Here is an 18963-nt window from a genome sequence, read left to right on the forward strand (position 1 = left end):
TACGCGGTGGGGCTCCTCTGTGACTCTCACCCCAGCCTTTCCTATTCTTCATGAGCCCCTGTTGCCAGTTCAGCCACCCAGACTCAAGGGGGGCTTCAGGCAGCTTGGGAGCTATTTGCAGAATGCATCCTCACAGCTGCTGCTCTGGCGGCTGCCTGAGTTTTTACTTATTTGACATCCAGTCGGTCTTTTTGACAACATGGTTCAAATGGCAAAGGGGCCCAAGGGTCCCCCCACCATACCTCAGCCACCCAGCTCCTTCTGTGATACCAGTTTCTGAAGAACAGTTAGAGTGTTTATTCCAACGTTAGTGCACTATGCCCCCTGCATGACTTATATCTACTGCTGCCTAACGAGTTACCCCAAAACTTAGCAGTTTAAGGTATCAGTAAACCTTTACAGCTCAGCAGGGTGGTTCTGGCTCCGAGTCTCACATGAGGCTGCACTCAAGGTGTCATTTGGGGCCATGATCATCTGCAGGCTCGACCGGGGCTGGAGATGCCGCCTCCAGTGGCCGGTGGCAGGAGGCCTCTCTTCTCCCTGCATGGATGCTTGAGTGTCCTCCCAGCATGGCAGCCAGCTCCCCCCAAGGGTGAATGAACCTAAAGGGGGCAAGGTGGGAACCACACTACCTTTTACCACCTAGCCTCAAAGACACACATTCCCACCATATCCTATTGATGACACGGATCAACCCGACTAATGTGGGAGAGGACCACACTAGGGCATGAATACTAGGTGGGAAGAATTATTGTGTGTCACCTGGAGGCCGCCTACCACACATATCATCTTGCACCTTGGGTTTTTTTTTTTTTTCACTGATCAAGTCTCTAGAATACTTCTGTATTAATGCACATAGAATGACTTTATTCCACGTGGGTGCACCACAGTTCATTTATTCAGTCCCCCACCGAGTCCTCTGCTTGGGGAGTTTTGTTTTTTTTTCTTTTTTTCTGTTAGAGTCGGAGCTGCAGTGATTGCCTGTGAGTGATTTCCCATCTGCCTGGAGGAGTAATGCTCAAGGACGGGATGGCTAAGTCAAAGGATGTGGTGCTTTGCAGACATAGGTATGAAGTCTTTGATATTCCCTGGGCTGACAGATGAGGCCCGGATGTCTTTCCCTTGAACTGGAGTGAACTCTTGGTTGTTTGTTTGTCTGTTTGTCTGTTTGTTTGTTTGTTTGTTTAGAGAGAGAACCTTAAGCAGGCTCCACGCCCCGTGCAGATCCCGACATGGGGCTCCATCTTACAGCCCTGAGATCAGGACCTCAGCCGACATCAAGAGTTGGCGCTTAACCAACTGAGCCACCCAGGTGCTCCTGGGGTGGACTCTTGAGGACTTCAGCCAAGAGGTCACCGCAGAAGTGATGCTATGTGACATCTGAGATTGCATCGTGGAAGGCCATGCAGTTCCCACCTTGTTTGCCGGAACTCTGCTCTTGTGCCTCGAACCACCACGTGAGACTGCCATGATGTGGTGAAGCCCAAGACACGTGGAGAGGCTGTGCATCTGCCCCTCGGTCAACAGCCCCAGTGACACCCAGCCCCTGAGTCTTGCCAGCAAAGGTGCCGGTCATCTGAGCAAAGAAGCCCCCAGACATTTTGATTCACTTCCCTGAGGCCTCAGTCTTCATGGAGAATAAATAAGCCATAAAAACCTGGACTGAAAGGTAGGGGCACCTGTTTTACCTGTGCCGTGTCCTTAACACACATGAAAGCTCGCTTCATCCCCTCAAGGATCCCTCAGGGCACGTGTTATCATCCCCGTTTTAGAGATCAGGAGACTGAAGCTCAGAGAGGTCCGGCAACCTGCCCAAGACCTCACAGCCAGTGATTAGAGGAGCTGAGATGCTAACTTGCGTCTTCCTGACTCTAGACGCCCCCCTCCCTTTCGCCAGGCACAGAGCTGTCAGCCAAAGGAGGGAGCAAATCACCTTCCCGAATACGCCATATGGAATTTCAACCATATGGAAATTCTAGATCTAAGGCACACACTGCATCAGATCAGAAGGCCCACACCTGGGCTGCTGGGAGCTGTCTTTGGCAAAAGCCGCTTGGACCTTGCACATTCACTCTCCCTGCCAAGGTAGCTCAGGCAGGGAGGGAAATAGGCTCCCGCTTCTTGCCAGGAATTCTGTTCACTGAGGCTCTTGACTGGCCAGAGGTTCTTATCAGACGTTCATGAGCTTTCTGACCAGCAAACAGAGGAAGGCATTACTTCCTTTAGCAGGAGGAAGGCTCTCGAAACATTAAATTGTCAGGGAACTTGGGTGGCTCAGCAGTTAAGCATCTGCCTTGGGCTCAGAGCATGATCCCAGGGTCCTGGGATTGAGTCCCACATCGGGCTCCCTGCATGAAGCTGCTTCTCCCCCTGCCTGTGTCTCTGCTTCTCTCTCTGTGTCTCTCATGAAAGGATGGATAGAATCTTTAAAAAAGATAGAAAGAAAGAAAGAAAGAAAGAAAGAAAGAAAGAAAGAAAGAAAGAAAGAAAAAAGAAAGAAAGAAAAGAAACATAAAATTGTCAAAATACTTAGCTGGAGAGCAGGTGGGACATCCCCCTGCTGGTGGTGGGTGGGATTGCAGCTCAGCTCTACTAGACACTGGGGACCAGAAAGAAGCACCCCCACCAGGGCCGTGGTGGGAGCTGGAGGCGATGCACTTGGAAGGACACTCCAGTAAGAGGCAGCACTGTGTCACGGTGACACCTGCAGCCTCCGGGGCTCGATGACCTGTGTTCAAATCCCCCACCCTGCCAGAGGTCAGTGAGGAAAGCAGAAACCATAGCTGGTCTTTCTTTCTTCCTTTTTTTTTTTTTTTAAGATTTTATTTATTTATTCATGAGAGACACACACAGAGAGAGAGAGAGAGAGACAGAGACACAGGCAGAGGGAGAAGCAGGCCCCATGCAGGGAGCCCGATGTGGGACTCAATCCCGGGTCTCCAGGATCACACCCTGGGCTGCAGGCGGCGCTAAACCGCTGCGCCACCGGGGCTGCCCTTCTTTCTTTCTTTTTTAAGATTTTATTTATTTATTTGAGAGAGAGTGAGAGAGAGCAAGAGAGAGAGAGAGAGGGCACAAGCAGAGCCAGAGGCAGCGGGAGAAGCAGACTCCCCGCTGAGCAGGGACCCTGACCCGGGGCCTCGATCCCACAATCCTGAGATGACAACCTGAGCCAAAACCGAAAGTCAGATACTTAACCCACTGAGCCACCCCAGCGCCCCGGCAATGGAACTTTTAATAGAAGGGACTTTCCCCCAGAGCTGGTGGTACAGAGGAGTCCCCACCACTGCCCAAGGTGCCACCCAACACGGACAGAGGGAGGAAAGCCTGCCTCTCCCTTCCTGCCACCTTCCGGTGGCCCACCACGCTTCCCAGGGACTGGGCCTGGCTGGCAGCCTTGGGACATGGTTCGTGTCCACACGGACATGAGCAGCGGGTGGGTCTGAAGGCAAATAGGCCAGTGCCTGGCACAGCCACTGTCTACATGCCACCTGACACAGGACACTGCGGGCCGAGTGGCTTTCTGCTCCAGGCCTTGGCTTCCTCGTCTGTAAAACAGGGATGACAGCCTCCCTCATGGTCTCTTCGTGAGGGTCCAGAGAAGGGACCCGGGGGACAGCTCTGGGCATGGAGCCTGGCATGGGAGATGCGGGCACTGCAGGCCTGGGGGCCTTCAGCCGAACACCCGGCCCTGCCTGAGGTCGCCAGGGCTGCCCACGAGGGCCTGTCCCCATGTCAGATTCGAGGACCGGAACCAGGGGGGGCGAATAGGAGGGCCGGCTTGGCAGCAATGGCCCTTTACCTGCCCCCTGCCTTCGGTATGAGTGTCCCAGACAAGGCTCTGCTTTGTCAAGCCCGTGTGTGTGGTGTGTGTGCATGAGTGTGCATGTGTGTGTGAGGATGCCTGCTGTGTGGTGTGAGTGTGTGTCTGTCTGAGTGTCTGTGGTGTGTGGGGACCTGTGCTGGGGGTGAGTGGGGGGCTGCCGGCTGAGGGTCTGCCCTTCCATCCTACTGAAATCAAACTTGAGGAGCTTTGCTTTTCTTTTTTTTAAGATTTTATTTATTCCTGAGAGACACAGAGAGAGAGGCAGAGACACAGGCAGAGGGAGAAGCAGGCTCCACGCAGGGAGCCCGATGCGGGACTCGATCCCGGGACCTGAGTCAAAGGCTGACGCTCAACCGCTGAGACCCGCAGGCGCCCCTCGTGTCTGTTTATTTATTTATTTATTTATTTATTTATTTATTTATTTATTTATTTATTTTCGTATCGGTTTTAAAGCTCACTTTGGAAACAGCTGTCTATGCTTTAGTAGATGTGCAAAGACTGGTCTTGCCAACTTCCCTCCCGATTGTTCTTCCTCGATCTAAAGAAGTGACAATGACCCCGAACGATAGGGGGACTCACCCTGCTGAGTATCCCCTGGGATGCAGAACCCCAGGCCCCGGCTGAGCGCCCACTGGGGGAATGGAAGCCGACCGACCCCTCCGGAAAGCCCGGCAGTGTGCAGGGCCCCGCGGGGCCCCCAGCAGGGGCAGGGGTGCTGGGGGGCAGCGGGCCTGCAGCAGAGCGCCACCTGGAGGTGTAGGAGCAGACCCCCCCCCTGCAGGTCCTGGGCATCACCCCAAAACGCCGCTCGCTGTCAGGTTCCGCTTCTCTTGAGGCAGAACTCATCAGTGGGGACAGAACCAGAGCCAGGGACTGCCTCTGGGTGAGCAGGGTGCTCCGAGGGAGCTTTCTGGGGTCCCAGACATGTCCTGTATCTTGACCCGGCTGGTTTCCAGGGGCATCCCCCCGTGTCAAGGTGCACCACGCTGAGCACCCATATATACGTCCACACACCAAGTGGACGCTTTGCATGAGCGTGTGCTACTGATCGGATGTGTTACCGCAATTATCACTCTTATATACTTTTTCTTTTTTGGAAAGAGAGCAGAGCAGGAGGGACAGAGAGAGAGAATCTCAAGCAGGCTCCACGCTCAGCACAGAGCCCGAGGTGGGGCTCAATCTCACGACCCTGACATCATGACCTGAGCCGACATCAAGAGTCGCACCGACTGAGCCCCCCAGGCCCCCACCTCAATTAATACTCTTAAAAATCATTTTTGCAAAAGTGTTGATGGATTTGATTGTAGGATTGTAGGAATGAGCGACACGTGCTACAACACGGATGAACCCGGGAAGCGTCACGCCACGTGCAGGAAGTCAGACACGGGAGACTGACGTGCCCTAGGATTCCGTCCGCGGGCAAAGTCCAGGAGAGGCAAATCCGTGGAGAAGGAAGAGCAGAGGAGCGGTTGCCAGGGGGCTGGGGGAGCCGAGAATGGGGGCTGACTGCTAGTGGGCACACGGTTTTATTTGGGGGCGATGAAAATGATCTGGAGCCAGTACAAGTGATGGTTGTATGACCGTGAATGTGCTAAATGCCACCAAACTGCTTGCTTTAAGATGGTGAGTTTTGGGGGCTCTTGGGGGGGGGGGTGCAGTCGGTTAAGCATCTGACTCTTGGTTTCGGCTCAGGTCACGGTCTCGGGATCCTAGGATTGAGCTCCCCCATCGCGGGCGCCCCCAAGCTCAGCTGGCAGGCTGCTGGAGACTCCCCTCCCCCTCTGTACCTCCCCTCTGCTCTCTCTCGCTCTCTCCCTCTCAAATACATAAATACATCTTTAAAAAGAGATGAAATGGTGAATTTTATGTGATGCGTATTTCCTACAAAATGTTTAAACGCAATTGATGGTAAAATCACTCTGCGCGTGGCCCTGTTTTCTTCACCTTGCAGGTGAGGCTGCTGAGGGCCAGAGAGGCGAGGAGCCTGTCCGAGGTCACACCGCCCTCCCAGCCCTTGGCCGTGAGCCATTGCCCGCTGTTGCAGGAAGTGTTCCTGGAAAGCAAGCCGGCCCTGGCTTCCTCGTAGAGATCAGAGGAGCCACAAGATCCCCAGGCCAGGGCAGAGGTCCCCACCCTGGACGCTGGTGACACTTCCCCTGGGAGGGCGGGGCTGGGACACCGAGATCTCAGCCCTGAACAGCGAGTCCTCTTGCTACCAGGTTCTCAGTAGGCTGGGAGGCTGGGGACAGCTTGTCCTGACTAGCTTCCTGTCACCTCCCCCACCCTCTCCGTTGCCTCCTGGCCTGTCTCTGGGGCTCCCAGCGGGACGGGGGCATGGACTTGGGACCCTTCTGAGCTCAAGGACCATCATAGCTCACAAGACACCTGCCCTCTTGGCTCTCCATGGAGACTTTTTTTTTTTTCTTTTTCCATTTGATCCAAGTGGCTCATGGCCATGTGACAGAAGCATAGAGTAGAGGGGCACCTGGGAGGGGGGTGGCAGTCGGTCAAGCATCTGAGTCTTGATTCTGGCTCAGGTCACGGTCTCCGGGCCCTGGGATGGAGCCCTGCATCAGGTGAGCCTCCACGCTCCCCAGGGAGTCTGCTGGACACCCTCTCCCTCTCCCTCTCCCCTCAAATAAGGAAATCTTTTTTAAAAAGCATAAAATACCTAGAATCAGAATGGATACCCCACACCTGGAAATAGGCAGGTAACACCTCCTCCCTCCTTCCTTCCCTCCGTCCTTCCTCAACACGTATTGAGCCCCTGCTGTATGCTCAGTCCTGGAGACACGGGCCGACAAAGCCGAGTGTCTGCTGTTGTACCGTTTACACCGCGGAGGGACTTTCCGCGTGTGTGTGTGAGTGTGTGTGTGTGACGACAGGCGCCCGTGATGCAGAATACAAGTGGGGGTGTTTGTCGAACTTTCTCCGAGCTGTTCCGTGTGCTCTACGCGTACTCGCTCGGCCAATCCTCAGGACAGCCCCCGCGGAGTCGCTGCCCTGTGGCCCAGAGAGGGGGAGTGACTCGGCCACGGTCACACAGCACCAAGTGGCAGGGTGGGGACGCCGCAGCCCGAGATGGGGGTGGCAGGGCGCAGGCAGGGCCGCTTTGTCTGGCTCTGTGGGCCTGCACACCCCCGAGCGGACGTCAGTGGGGCCGGCGGGGCAGCTCCCTCCTGCCCTCCAACCCCTGCGCCCCGGCTTCGCTCCCATGGCCGGGGGCGTCCGGCCAGGCCCATGCAGCCAGGGAGTCGCCCAGGGCCACCTCCCTAGGGCGAGAGTGGGGGCCACTCCCTCCCTGTGCCCCGGCTGCTTTCTCTTTCTGGCAGCATCTGTAGTCCTCGCCTCTGTCACCCACAGCTATTCTCGGCCTCCAGCCCCTTTCACTTTCTGCTCTCCTCTTCCTGCCTCCGTGGTTCCCCGACAGCCCCTGCTCCCCCTTGCCCGGCGTCCTCTCCACGCCCCCCCCTCCCACGGCTCAGCCCCGAGGCCACAGAGGCCAGAGGCAAGGCGTCGGGGGTCTGGGTTTGAGCCCTCGCCCCGGCCTTTCCTGGCTGCTGGCCTTGGCCACTGTCTTCCCTCTGCGCCTCGCGTCCCCATCTGGAAAGTGGGGCGCTTGCTTGCATTTGCCTCGCGGGGCTGCGGGAGGATGGAGGTCCCTAGGAGCACCTCCCGGCGCCTCATCCTAGCAGGGGACCCGCACAGGTGTCCTTCTGCGCCCCCTAGACTGGGCCGCCAGGTCCTGGCGCCCCGCAGGCTGGGCTGCTGAGAATCCTACAGGCGTGGGGTGGGGGGGCAGCCGAGACAGCCCGGGGTTGGGCTCCAGCTCCACTGGGCAGTGGCCAAGTCACTACCCCCCTGGGCGTCTCAGTTTCCACACCCGTGAAGTGAGGCATCCAGACTGCAGATAAGCAGTCACAATGCAAAGTGGCAAAGGGGACAGTGGGAGCCCCAAGGGGCCCTTGACGCGACTGAGAAGCAGTCCTAGGGAAGCTCCTGGGAGAGGGGACACCTGAGTGGAGTTTCAGAGGACAGTGGAGGGCGAAAATGACCGGTGCAAAGGCCCGGGGGCAGGGGGCTGGGAGGAGGAAGAAGGAATGAGACTGGTCTCCAGGAGTGGATCTCACAGCCTGCTAAACCTCGGCCTGAGCCTGCTCCCCGGCAGCGGGGACTCCCCGGACAGGGGCTACGAGCTCCAGGTGCCAGGTGCCAGGTGCGGCTGCCTGAGGCAGAAGCCAGACCGTACCCATCTGCGAGTTTCTCGCACCCAGCGCAGGACCTACACGGAGTGGGCAGGGAGATGCAGTCAGCGAACACAGGACGCTTCCTGGTCCTCCAGGAGGCCTCGCCTCCGGTGCGCCGGCATCTGCCGCCCAGCCTCCCAGAACCAGCGGCTGCAAACAGGACGCATGTACTATTTATTGCTCACGAGTCCGTGGCTCTGCTGGGTGCTTCCCCTGGTCTGGGCAGGGCCAGGGTGACCGTGGCTGGAGCACCCCGTGGGGGCCAGGCTTGGGTTGGAGAGGACGGTCCCTCTCTGCTCCGTGTGGCCTCCCTCATCATCCAGCAGGCCACCTCTGGCTCGTTCCCCCAGCAGGTCGGAGCCAGAGGCCTCTGGAGGCCGAGGCAAGGAAGCAGCACAGTGGCACTTTGTCACCTCCGTTGCTTCCCATTGGCGAAAGCAGCCCAGGTTCTGAGGATGCGGGTATAGACTTCTTCATGAGAGGAAGGGCTGGGTCAGATCATCCAAGGCATGGACACGAGGCATGGAGGATTGGGGCCCACTTGTTCCATGGATGGGACACACGTTCCCAGGTTTATTTCATGTCACTTAAGGACGTTCCAGCCCCAGGTCAGGTTCTGCTTCAGCAAAGGGGCAGGTGACCCAGTTGCATCCAATGAGATGGGAGGAAAGCCTGCTGGGGCTCCCTTTGCTCCTCGGGTGGGGGGGGTGCCCGGGGAGAGGTGGCTTTTGCTTTACTTCCAGACGTGACACCTGGAAGTGCATCCGCTGTCCGGGGACCATCCACAGACCATCCTCAGGATGAGACCAGCACCGGGCGTCAGAGCAGAGACATGGAAGGGACCCGGGACTGTGGTGCCGGGTGCGGCTGCTGGATCGGCCTGTCCAGAAACCTGCCCCCACCTCTGGACTTTCCGCTGAAGAAGATATTACATCTCCAGCTGCCTTTTTTTTAAAAAAGATTTTATTTATTTATTTATTTGAGGGAGAGAGAGGGTCACCTGGGTGGCTCAGTGGTTGAGCACTTGCCTTTGGCTCAAGTCGTGATCCTTGGGTCCTGGGATCGAGTCCCGCATTGGGCTCCCTGCATGGAGCCTGCTTCTCCTTCTGTCTGTGTCTCCGCCTCTCCCTTCAATAAATAAAAATTTTTTTAAATAAGAGAGAGAGACAGAGAGAGAGCCTGAGTGGGGAGGGGCAGAGGGAGAGGGAGAAAGAATCCAAAGCTGACTCCTCATTGAGCGGAGAGCCTGATGCGGGGCTCGACCCCACGACAGTGAGATCACGACCTGAGCCGAGACCAAGAGTCAGACGCTTCACAGACTGACCCCCAGGTGCCCCTACATCTCCAGCTTATTTAAGCCACTTGACACCAGGCTTCCTGCTGCATGGACCAAAGGCATTCTCCACGACGCCCCGCGACCTCTTCCCTTCTCTGTGAGCGTCCTCTGCCTGCACAGGCCATTCAGAGCTCGGGGGCTCCAGGCTTTTCTCTGTCCCGGGTACAGCCTCCGAGCTTCCACCTTCCGTGTCACGCTGGGACCACCCTTGCCCCCTGAACCCAAGACTCGGCCCCAACGGTTGAGCCAGCAGCCGCCAGTCTGGGCCCAGAAGCCCTGGGCTCTGGTGAGTTGGACGCTGCCCCTTCTCACTGTGCAGCACCAGGCGAGTCCCCCGACCTCTCTGAGCCTTGGATTCCACAAGTGAAGAAACCTACCTTCTGCAACGGTTCATGCTCAATGGGAGCAAGTCAAAAATATTTTTTTTTAATATTTTATTTATTTATTTATGAGAGACACAAAGAGAGAGGCAGAGCCACAGGCAGAGGGAGAAGCAGGCTCCATGCGGGGAGCCCGACACGGGACTCGATCCCGGGTCTCCAGGATCAGGCCCTGGGCTGAAGGCAGCGCTAAACCGCTGAGCCACCCGGGCTGCCCAAGTCAAAAATATTTTAAAAGCTCTGTCAAGCAAGGAAAAGTTGCATCCCTGTAGTTTTTTTCATCATTTCCAATCTGCTTCCTAGGACCAAAACAATAATAATAACAATGGTCATAGTGAGAGCCAGAGAGAGAGGTTGCCTGGGTGCCTCATGGTTGTGTGTCTGCCTTCGGCTCAGGGCATGATCTTGGGGTCCCAGGATCGAGTCCCACGTCGGGCCCCCTGCAGGGAGCCTGCTTCTCCCTCTGCCTGTGTCTCTGTCTCTCTCTCTCTCATGAATAAATAAGTAAAGTCTTTAAAAAAAATAAAGCCAAACTCCTTTCAAGGACCCGCAAATCTCTACCTGGTCTAATACCACCCCCTACCTCTCTGGCTTCATCTCCTCTCCACCCCCTTACTCACACTGTGCCAGACCCACGTGCCTGTTTCCTTGAACATGCTGCCTCAGGGCCTTTGCACCTGCTTTGGTGCTGCCTGGAATGCTCCTACCACACCCAGACGCATGGCTCGCTCACCTCTTTTAGCTCCCTACGTCTCAGAAAGGCTTCCCCTGACCACAAAATAATATAGCAACCCATACCTGGCACTTCCTAGCCTCCCCCCACCCCGCCACTGCCTTTGTGTTACTCCATAGTGCTCAGACGCATCCGACATCCTCCTGAACACGGTTAATAGTTATGGTCTGTGTCTCCTGCTAGACTGTAAGATCCTTGAGGGGAGGAGACTTGGCCTGTTTTTGTCACAGCTAAGAACTCAGAGCCAGGAAGAATGCCTGGCACACAGTAGATGCTCAATAAATGTTTGCTGAGAGAACGAGCGCGTACATGCTCCTGTGAGGTAAATGCCAGCGTTCCTCTCATTTCCCGGCTGGGATATGGGAGCTCAGGGCAGGATGCTTGCTCCCCTCACATGCCGGGAGCCGTGATGGGACTCTAACTCGAAGCCCAGGACGATCACTCGAAGCCCACTCGAAGATCACGTCAGGCCCAGGACTTCCATCCCTGCAGCCGCCTCAGGCCGTCCCCTGTCCTGTCATCATGTCTCTGCTCCTGCGTCTGCCAGATGGGGCCGGTCCTGGCACCTCTGCAAAGTCTCGTGTGTCCTCTGCTGGTGGCACGTGACGGGGAAGCTGCAGAGACTTGGAGCAGAGCCATGGGACGCCAGGGGTCACCCAAGTGGACAACTGCCTTCTGCAGCAGCAAGCAGATGGTGGCAGGAAGCCCAGGGCACTGCATGGCCCGGACAGCACGGCACTGCGCGCCGCTCAGGGGCCAACCGTCCCACATCGATTCGGGCTCCAGACCCTCCCTGAGCCCCTGCTCCGGGCCTCTCGTGCTGGAGCCTGAGATCCCAGGGGCGATTCGGACTGGCTCTCAGGGCGGGAGCCCGGGGACAGAGGTGTGCTGGGTCCTCCCAGGGTGATCATTTTTATTCCTCTCTGATCCCACCGCTGGAAGGTGTCTCCCCATCTCTGCTTCCGAGCTCATCCTGGGTTTTAGCAAAACCCTGTCCCCCATGGTGGTTGTGGGACTGAGGCCCCCATTTCCCTGCAGCAGATCTGCCGGGGAGGAGGGGCTGCTCGCAGCTCTAGAGTGACCCACGCTCCCTCCCCATGTGGTCCCTCTCCACCCTCTCCACTCCAGCAACAGCTCCGGAACCTTCCTCGGGCTTCCAACCTCTGACCTCCTCTCTCCTGGCACCTGGGTTCTTGTGATCACGTCAGGCCCGCTGGATAATCCCCCGTCTGTAGAGTCAGCTGCGCCCTATAGCGCCCTAATCACAGGGGCGGAGTCTGTCCCATGCGTGTCCTGGGGATGAGGCAGGGTGGTGGGAGACGACAGCGCTGTCTTAGGATTTTTCCTGACGCAATGCTAAGGGCTGGGGTCATTTGTCCTGCAGAAATCAGATTCGGATGCCATGAATGCCGTGGCGAGGAGCCCTTCTGTGTGAGCGCCTTTCTTGCCGCCGCGGTCTCTGTTCCCCCTGTAACTCCGAGGAGCCTGATGTGACAGCTGGGGGAATAATCCCCTCATTTTCTTGTCTCACGTCTCCCGTAGTGTCGATCTCCTTGCCTTTCTGGGGACATTTCTGGACGCTTCTGCTCCAGAAGACGGTCCCGACTCCTAGCATTGTGCATCCTCTAGGGAATCCTTCTCGGCAGGCCAGGTTGGGTCTCTTTCATTTGACGAGGCTGCCTCGAGGGTCCGAGGGTCCGGGGATCCTTGGCTGTGAGTTCACCAGGAAGCACTGGACACTGAGAACAGGTTGTGGATGCTCCGTGCCTGTGGGTGGGGCGTGTGGACAGGTGAGTCTCAGGCAGGACACTCCGCTGTGGGGCCCCAGAGCCAGCGTGCAGAGTGTCTTCTCCAGGGCAGGAGAGGACCCCACTCCCCACCCCCCACCCCTGCCCACCTGAGCCTCCTGTAGGGGTGGAGAGGGATGGGGAGCAGGGCTGGAAGCTTCCAAGGACCAAGCTCCTGCCTATGGGCTTTCCCTTCGCCCCTGCGTCAGGCCTGACCCCGCCCTCAGTTCAGCCTGTCATCCTCAAGTTCAAGTCCTCCTGCACAGTTTATTTAGAGGCTCTGCTTATTAAGGGTGTGGAGTGACAGGCTGCAAACTAGGAGGGCTAAGGGCCCTCCTGGATCATCCCTCGGCACCTCCACGATGCCAGGTGGTGGGGGCCCTAAAACTTAACGGGATGTGCTCTGCTGTCAAGAGTGAAGACTTACTAATTTCCCGGGGCCTCCTACGGGCTAGGCGGTGAATCTAGATCGACCCTGAAGGTCAAGGGCTGGGGTGGAGAAGCCCTGCTCTGGAATGATGAGAGACACCCTACTGCCTTCATGGGCACGGAGCAGGGAGTTTCTGCATTCCTCCTCGGCGCCTGCTGTGCGCTTTCACGCTTTCACAGCGACCCTATGGCCTAGGGATCCTCAGCCCATTTGCTGGATGGAGAATTGAGGCTGAACCAGCCACAGGAGGATGTGGGGGGTGGGAGGGGGAGGAGGCCAGCCGGGGGTAGGAGGTTGGAGACAATGCACCTGCGCTTGGCCCAGGCCAGGTGTGTGTGTTGCTGGACCCCACCCCCACCCCGGCAGGTCCCGCCTTCCTGCCCACCCCCCTCCTCTTCCCTCCACCCCTGGGGGAGAGCTGAGGGTGGCAACAGCTGCCAGGGTGCGAGCCAGCCCGGACCTGTGGCCCTGCCTGACGTTGGTCCCCACCAAGCCATGTGACGCGACCAGGCCACAAGAAAGAGGTTTCAACAAGCGTTATCGGTTCCTGGAACTCCGACTCGGCGGCTTCCCCGAAGAAGCCCGGCTGTGTACGACGGGCCCGGCTACCCCTTTCCTCCTCCGCTGTGCCCGCAGCCGCACCCCCTCCCTGTCTCAGTCTGACTACCTGGAAACACCCCCCCTCACTGCACCCCTCCACTCGGGGGGCCCGTGCCCCTCCAGCTGGGCCCGCAGCGCAGCGACATCCCTGGGAGCAGCAAGATGCTCGGGCTGAACCGGCCCAGCTGGGACCCCCGGGCGCCGAGGAACCCACCCCCTCATCCTTGCCCCTGACCCCCTGACCCCGGCTACTGGCAGCCAGGCTGGGCACAGGTTCGCCTCGGTGTTCCTGGCGGTAAATGGACACAAACCTCACCCCCCTCCATCACCCCGTTTCATCTGTCCACCAGACCGGGGCCACTCAGCAGGCAGGCACCCCATTTCGGGTTTTGTCTTGCTGGTTTGGGTCTTGGAAATCCAGAGCAGGGAGTGGGGCGGGGGGGATCCCATTTTGGCTGGGGCGAGGAGGTCGGTCAGAACCCCGGGGGGTCATGGATGTGTTATCTCTGGGTGGCTGTGATGACTCTGGAATAAATGACTTCCTCGGTTCACAGAAACACCCCCCCCCCCCCGCCCTGCTATAAATATAGACCTGCCGCAGTGGGGCGGGGTGGTGGGTGCCTGGGTAGCCAGAATGAGAAGGTGGGTGAGGAGGAGGAGCCAAGGACAAACCTGAATCCTCTAAACAGGCGGGAGGGAGCCTCCAGGCCCTGGGGGGGGGTGGGGGAGGGGGAGGGTTGACTTAACTGCCAAATGAAGATGCTCTTAGGTTGAACCAGATGAAATTGCCAGAAGTCTAGTCTCTTGAGCTGCAAGAACAGTGATTTCATGTGATTCAGCCTAACGGGCTCTACCCGGAGAGATTATTTCAGGGATCGAACGAGATGCACAGCGCCCCCATTTAATAAATGCTAAATAGGGGCACCTGGGTGGCTCAGTTGGGGAGGCGTCTGACTCTTGATTTTGGCTCAGGTCATGATCTCAGGATTGTGAGATCGGGCCCCACGTTGGGCGTGGAGTCGGCTTGGGATCCTCCCTCTCTGTCCCTCCCTCCCCTACCCCCCAAACACACATACACATAAATAAAGAAAAAGAAAAAAAAATAAATGCTGAGGTTATATTACAGTTCCTACTTCGTATCTCCCCGCTGATGATATACCGCCAGTGATGATCACGGGCACACACGTCACCAATGCTTTCACCCATTTTTTTTTCCCTTTCAAACCCGGTAGCAACTTCCATTTATTGAGCACGTGGCACGAACCCGGGATGGGTGTAAGCACTCTTCATTGTCACCCACACCCAGTGCCACCGGGATTCCTGAGCACGCGCCACGTGCAGGCACGAGGGGAGGGCGCACGGTTTGCGCACACTTGGCCCAGGCTGGACCGCGCTCATGGTTTATCTTGGGCTTGGACTCATCTCTTGTGAGGGCTGGAGGTCAGCCTCTACTGGGGCAGCTGGTTCTTTTCACCCCATTGTAGGACTTCGCATCCGTGTTCTCAATTTCTCCTCAGCACCTGCTTAACATCTTAATCTAGGACTTGTCTGGGCTTCCGACTGTTGCCCGATGGGTTCACCGTCCTTGCAATAAGACGGTTGTCTGGATTCTCTTTTTTTTTTTTTTTTTTTTTAAGATTTAGTTATTTATTTATTTATGAAAGACACACAGAGAGAGGCAGAGACACAGGCAGAGGGAGAAGCAGGCTCCATGCAGGGAGCCCGATGTGGGACTCGATCCCGGGACCCCCAGGATCGTGATCTGAGCTGAAGGCAGATGCTCAACCGTTGAGCCACCCGGGGCGTCCCAGATTTTTAGGAAGGAATCCAGGAAGATGGAGAGAAGGACATAGCCAGGGTGGAGTTCTGCGGCTCGCCACTCCACTCCAGACCCGCCAGCCAGTTGACATGTGTGTGCCTCACTGTGTGTGTATGTGTAGTTAAGTTTACAAAGTCAGGGACCCAGCCTGGATGTGGACGCTCGGGTCTGGATTCAGAACCCCACCGTCGTCTAATTTTGGCTTTGCCGTGTGTTAGCTGTGTGACCCTGGGGCGAGTCATTGCACTTTCCTGGGGCCTCAGCATCCTCATCTGCGAAATGGGCATGATAACAGCCCTGCCCCTCTAGGGTGGTGAGAAGGACGAACTGAGGCGACGTGTGGGACGCTGTCAGCAGTGCCCGGCATCAGCAGCAGCCACGTACGTGGTGCGTACCCAAGTGTGAGAATGAGCCAGAGGCACAGAACGTCTCCGCCTCCGATGGATCCCGGGGGGCTGGGCAGCGGTGTGCCCCCAGGAGGAGGAATTTGACTGGGGCAGGGGTGAGATAAGACTGTCCCTCAGGGACCGGAGCACTTGTGTGTCACCTCTGAGGACCCCTTGGAGGATCACCAGCCTCCCCGCCTCTTGCGACAAAGCTTGGGGAGTCTCTGCTGAGCCTACTTTGGTGGCTGCCCACCAGCGCCCCTCCTGGCGTCTCCCCACCACAGGAACTTCCCCTCTCTGAACAGCAGCTTTCTCATCCTCGAAAAAGGAAAAAAAAATCTCAGTGGACAGCGGAGAGCATCCGATGAAATGTGCCTCCGAGGTCAATCCTGGGCCCCCCTCCCGCCCCGCTCCCTGCGGCCTCACGTTCAAATGGGCACAGTCCTCCCGACCTTGTCAGCCGGGGACCTGGAGCTCGGCACCTGAGATGCTAAGTGGAAAAAGTGGTTTCCAATATGGGTCATAAAGAACGTTGTCCCTTTTTAAAAACTTTTTTAAAGGAAAAAAAAAAACATATGTAATCTGTAGCGATCAGAAGAAAAATATACACCCAAGGCACTTAATACATGCATGATTGGTAGATTCCTTTACAAATTTAAAAACAAACATGGAAGTTAGGAAAGAACGTGGATTGGTGTGGGATGTTGTAGTGGGGGAGGCAGTGCGTGGGGTGGGAGCAGTGGGTATATGGAAACTCTGTGCTTTCCACTCAATTTCAATGTGAACCTAAAACTGCTCTAAAAATAGTCTGTTCAAAAAAAAATGGGAAGGAACTTTTTTTTTTTAAACGTGGAATTTTTTTCCCCAAAGTTAAAAAAAAAAGTCGGTTATTAACAAAACCCGTGGACCCTGGGGATGTAGAAGTGTCTGCAACCCACCTTTCCTGGAGGGCAGACACCAGGGAGAGCGGGGATCACCATGGGCCCCAGATCCTGCCAAAACTAGTCCTCACTCTTCCAGGCCAGAGGGTTGTTTTGACTCTTAGCGTTGCAAGTGACAGCAACATAACTGTCATAAGTGACAAGGATAAGCCAAAAAAGGAAACCTGTGGTTTGTGTAACAGGTAAGTCTGGAGGTGGAGATCAGGTATGGCTGGATCCAGGGCTCACACAGGGCATCAGGGCTCCGGCTCCTGCTCCGTCTCTTCATCTCTGTTGACATAATGGGACACAACCACTGTCAGGGGTGGGAGGGCGTGGGAGTGGGGGCCCAGGTTAGAAGGAAAGGGTTCCTATTTGTTCCAGCCCAAAAGTTCCAGAAGGGTCTCTGATTGATCCAGCTTAGGTCGTGTGCTTACCAACTGAGGTATGGGGTGCTCTGATTAGCCAGGTCTGGTCCACATCCACCTGCGGCCAGTGCTGGGACGGAAAGCCCCTCCGGGACCATCGAGAACCAGCAGGGTAGTTCCCTGAGAGCAAAGCTCTGGCTCACAATGCGCTGAGTGTGGACCCTACTTTCCAGCCACCAAGATTTTTTTCCATGCTGTCCCGTCCACCCTCCTTAGAATGTGGGGACAGAGACTGTCAGCTCAGGTCTGTTTTCTGTAAGGTACCTGATGCCTCACGGAGAAGAAGGAGGGGGCCCTTTGAGGCCCCGCAGACCTGGGCCTGAATCCTGACTCTGACCCCGCAGTAGGCTGTGTGACCCAGGCAGGCCACTTTAAGGTGTGGAGGGTTTAAGCGGGGTGTGTGGGAGCCTGGGGCCAGGGGCAGAGGGTGTGCTCCCAGACAGACATGGTGAGGATCCGGGTACCCCTTGAGTCTGGCTCAGGAGAGAGGCTGGGCACACGCAGACTGCTTCTGGATCTCCACTCCAGCTGGGAGTCCTGGCCAGATCAAACCACCATACTTCTTTGAGGTCGTAGTTTCTCCCCCTACAAAAGATGGAGAGACGTGTGTACTTTGGGGGCAGTTATATGTTTTGTGGGGAATAACACAGGTCACTTTGACTATTCTGTTCCCTATGCCTCAGATGCCCTTCCCCACAAAGGCTGCCCAGGTGAACCCCTTCCCACTGGCTCTTGAAGCGGCTGACAGCGGCCCCTCCAGGGAGCCTCCCCTGATTGCACATCTCCCAACCTCCTCCCCACGATTCCAGGGACCCCATGACTTACTGGTCTCCGGGTGCCCTCCACCAACCCTGCAGCCACCTACCTGTTGGCACCCGACTCGGGGGACAGTGAACCCCTCCCTAAGCCCTCCTCCTAACTCTGGGCCACACAGATTCACTTGCTTCCCCCACACCTAGCACTCTGGAGGCGCAAATAAAGGTTTGTGGGCTGAGCGCATGACCCCCACGCTCCCTGGGGGGGGCCCCCCTCCCCGGCACAGGCCTCCAGCCCTGTTGCCGAGGTTAGTGTGGCACTCACCAGGGTGAGGGGGCTCTTCGGTGAGAGATGAAGTCCAGGCGGCAGCTGGAAGCCCAGGCAGCTGATTTCTAAGAAACCAGCAGAGGAACAGGAAGGCTGGGGCAAAGCTCAGGATGGCTTTTACTTTCAGTTCTCTTCTCGGGCTGGAGTACAGAAGGTGCTGAGGTTCCTGGTTGGGAGGGGAGGGTGTGGCAAGCTGGGCTTGCCTGGCCGAGGGTCAAGGACGCAGCCACCGCCACTAGACCAGGCCTGCAGCCCAGAGAGGTCCCCCACGGGGCCGGCCACACAGCCACGAGCCCGGGAGCAGGGGCTGCGCACCTGAGGGCCTGCCACCAGGCTCGGCCACCGACGCCTTCCCCTCGTTTGTTTGCCCTTTATATTATGTGTTTATTTTTCAAAGATTTTATTTATTTATTCATGAGAGACAGAGGCAGAGACACAGGCAGAGGGAGAAGCAGGCTCCCTGGGAGGAACCCCATGTGGGACTCGATCCTGGAACCCCAGGATCCAGGATCATGCCCTGAGCTGAAGGCAGATGCTCAATCGCTGAGCCCCCCGGGCGTCCCTGCCCTTTATTTTATACATGCCTTGGATTATTCATTCTTTCACCGGCTCATTCACTCATTCGTCCGTCCACGGGAGGGTCCTTTCTTTTATTCTTAGGGCCTTTCTGTTCCCTTTCCTTCTTCATCCTCTCATCCTTCCTCTCCCTGCCCCCTCGCACCTCTCCCCTCCCCTTTGTGGCTCCGAGTCTGTCTCCATCCCTTCGCTCCTCTCTCTAGCCCCTCCCCTGCCCCTGCCCCCGCCCCCAGCTCTGGCTCCCCCCCCTTCCCTAGCCCCGCCCCATCTCTTGACCCCGCCCCCTTATGGCCCCGCCCCGTCTCTGTCTCATTTTCCTTTCATTTATTTGTCCTGCATTCCTCAAATTCCACCATCCACCTAAGATAATGCTTACCACAGTTCCTTTTTTGCTCTTTTTAAAGATTTTATT

At 56.9% G+C, this 18963-nt stretch overlaps 1 long non-coding RNA gene across 1 annotated transcript; it reads right to left on the reverse strand.

Annotated features, from left to right (window-relative positions):
* Positions 1-16160: 16160 nt before the first annotated feature.
* LOC144318992 (uncharacterized) lies at positions 16161-18736 on the reverse strand. The gene is made up of 3 exons (XR_013384925.1): positions 17973-18736; positions 16902-17477; positions 16161-16755 (listed from the first exon to the last, which is right to left on the reverse strand). It is a non-coding gene; the product is annotated as an uncharacterized LOC144318992 (long non-coding RNA).
* Between the last annotated feature and the right edge of the window lie 227 nt (positions 18737-18963).

The sequence above is a fragment of the Canis aureus genome, chromosome 8 (genome assembly GCF_053574225.1).
Source record: "Canis aureus isolate CA01 chromosome 8, VMU_Caureus_v.1.0, whole genome shotgun sequence".
In the NCBI taxonomy this organism is placed as follows: Eukaryota; Metazoa; Chordata; class Mammalia; order Carnivora; family Canidae; genus Canis; species Canis aureus.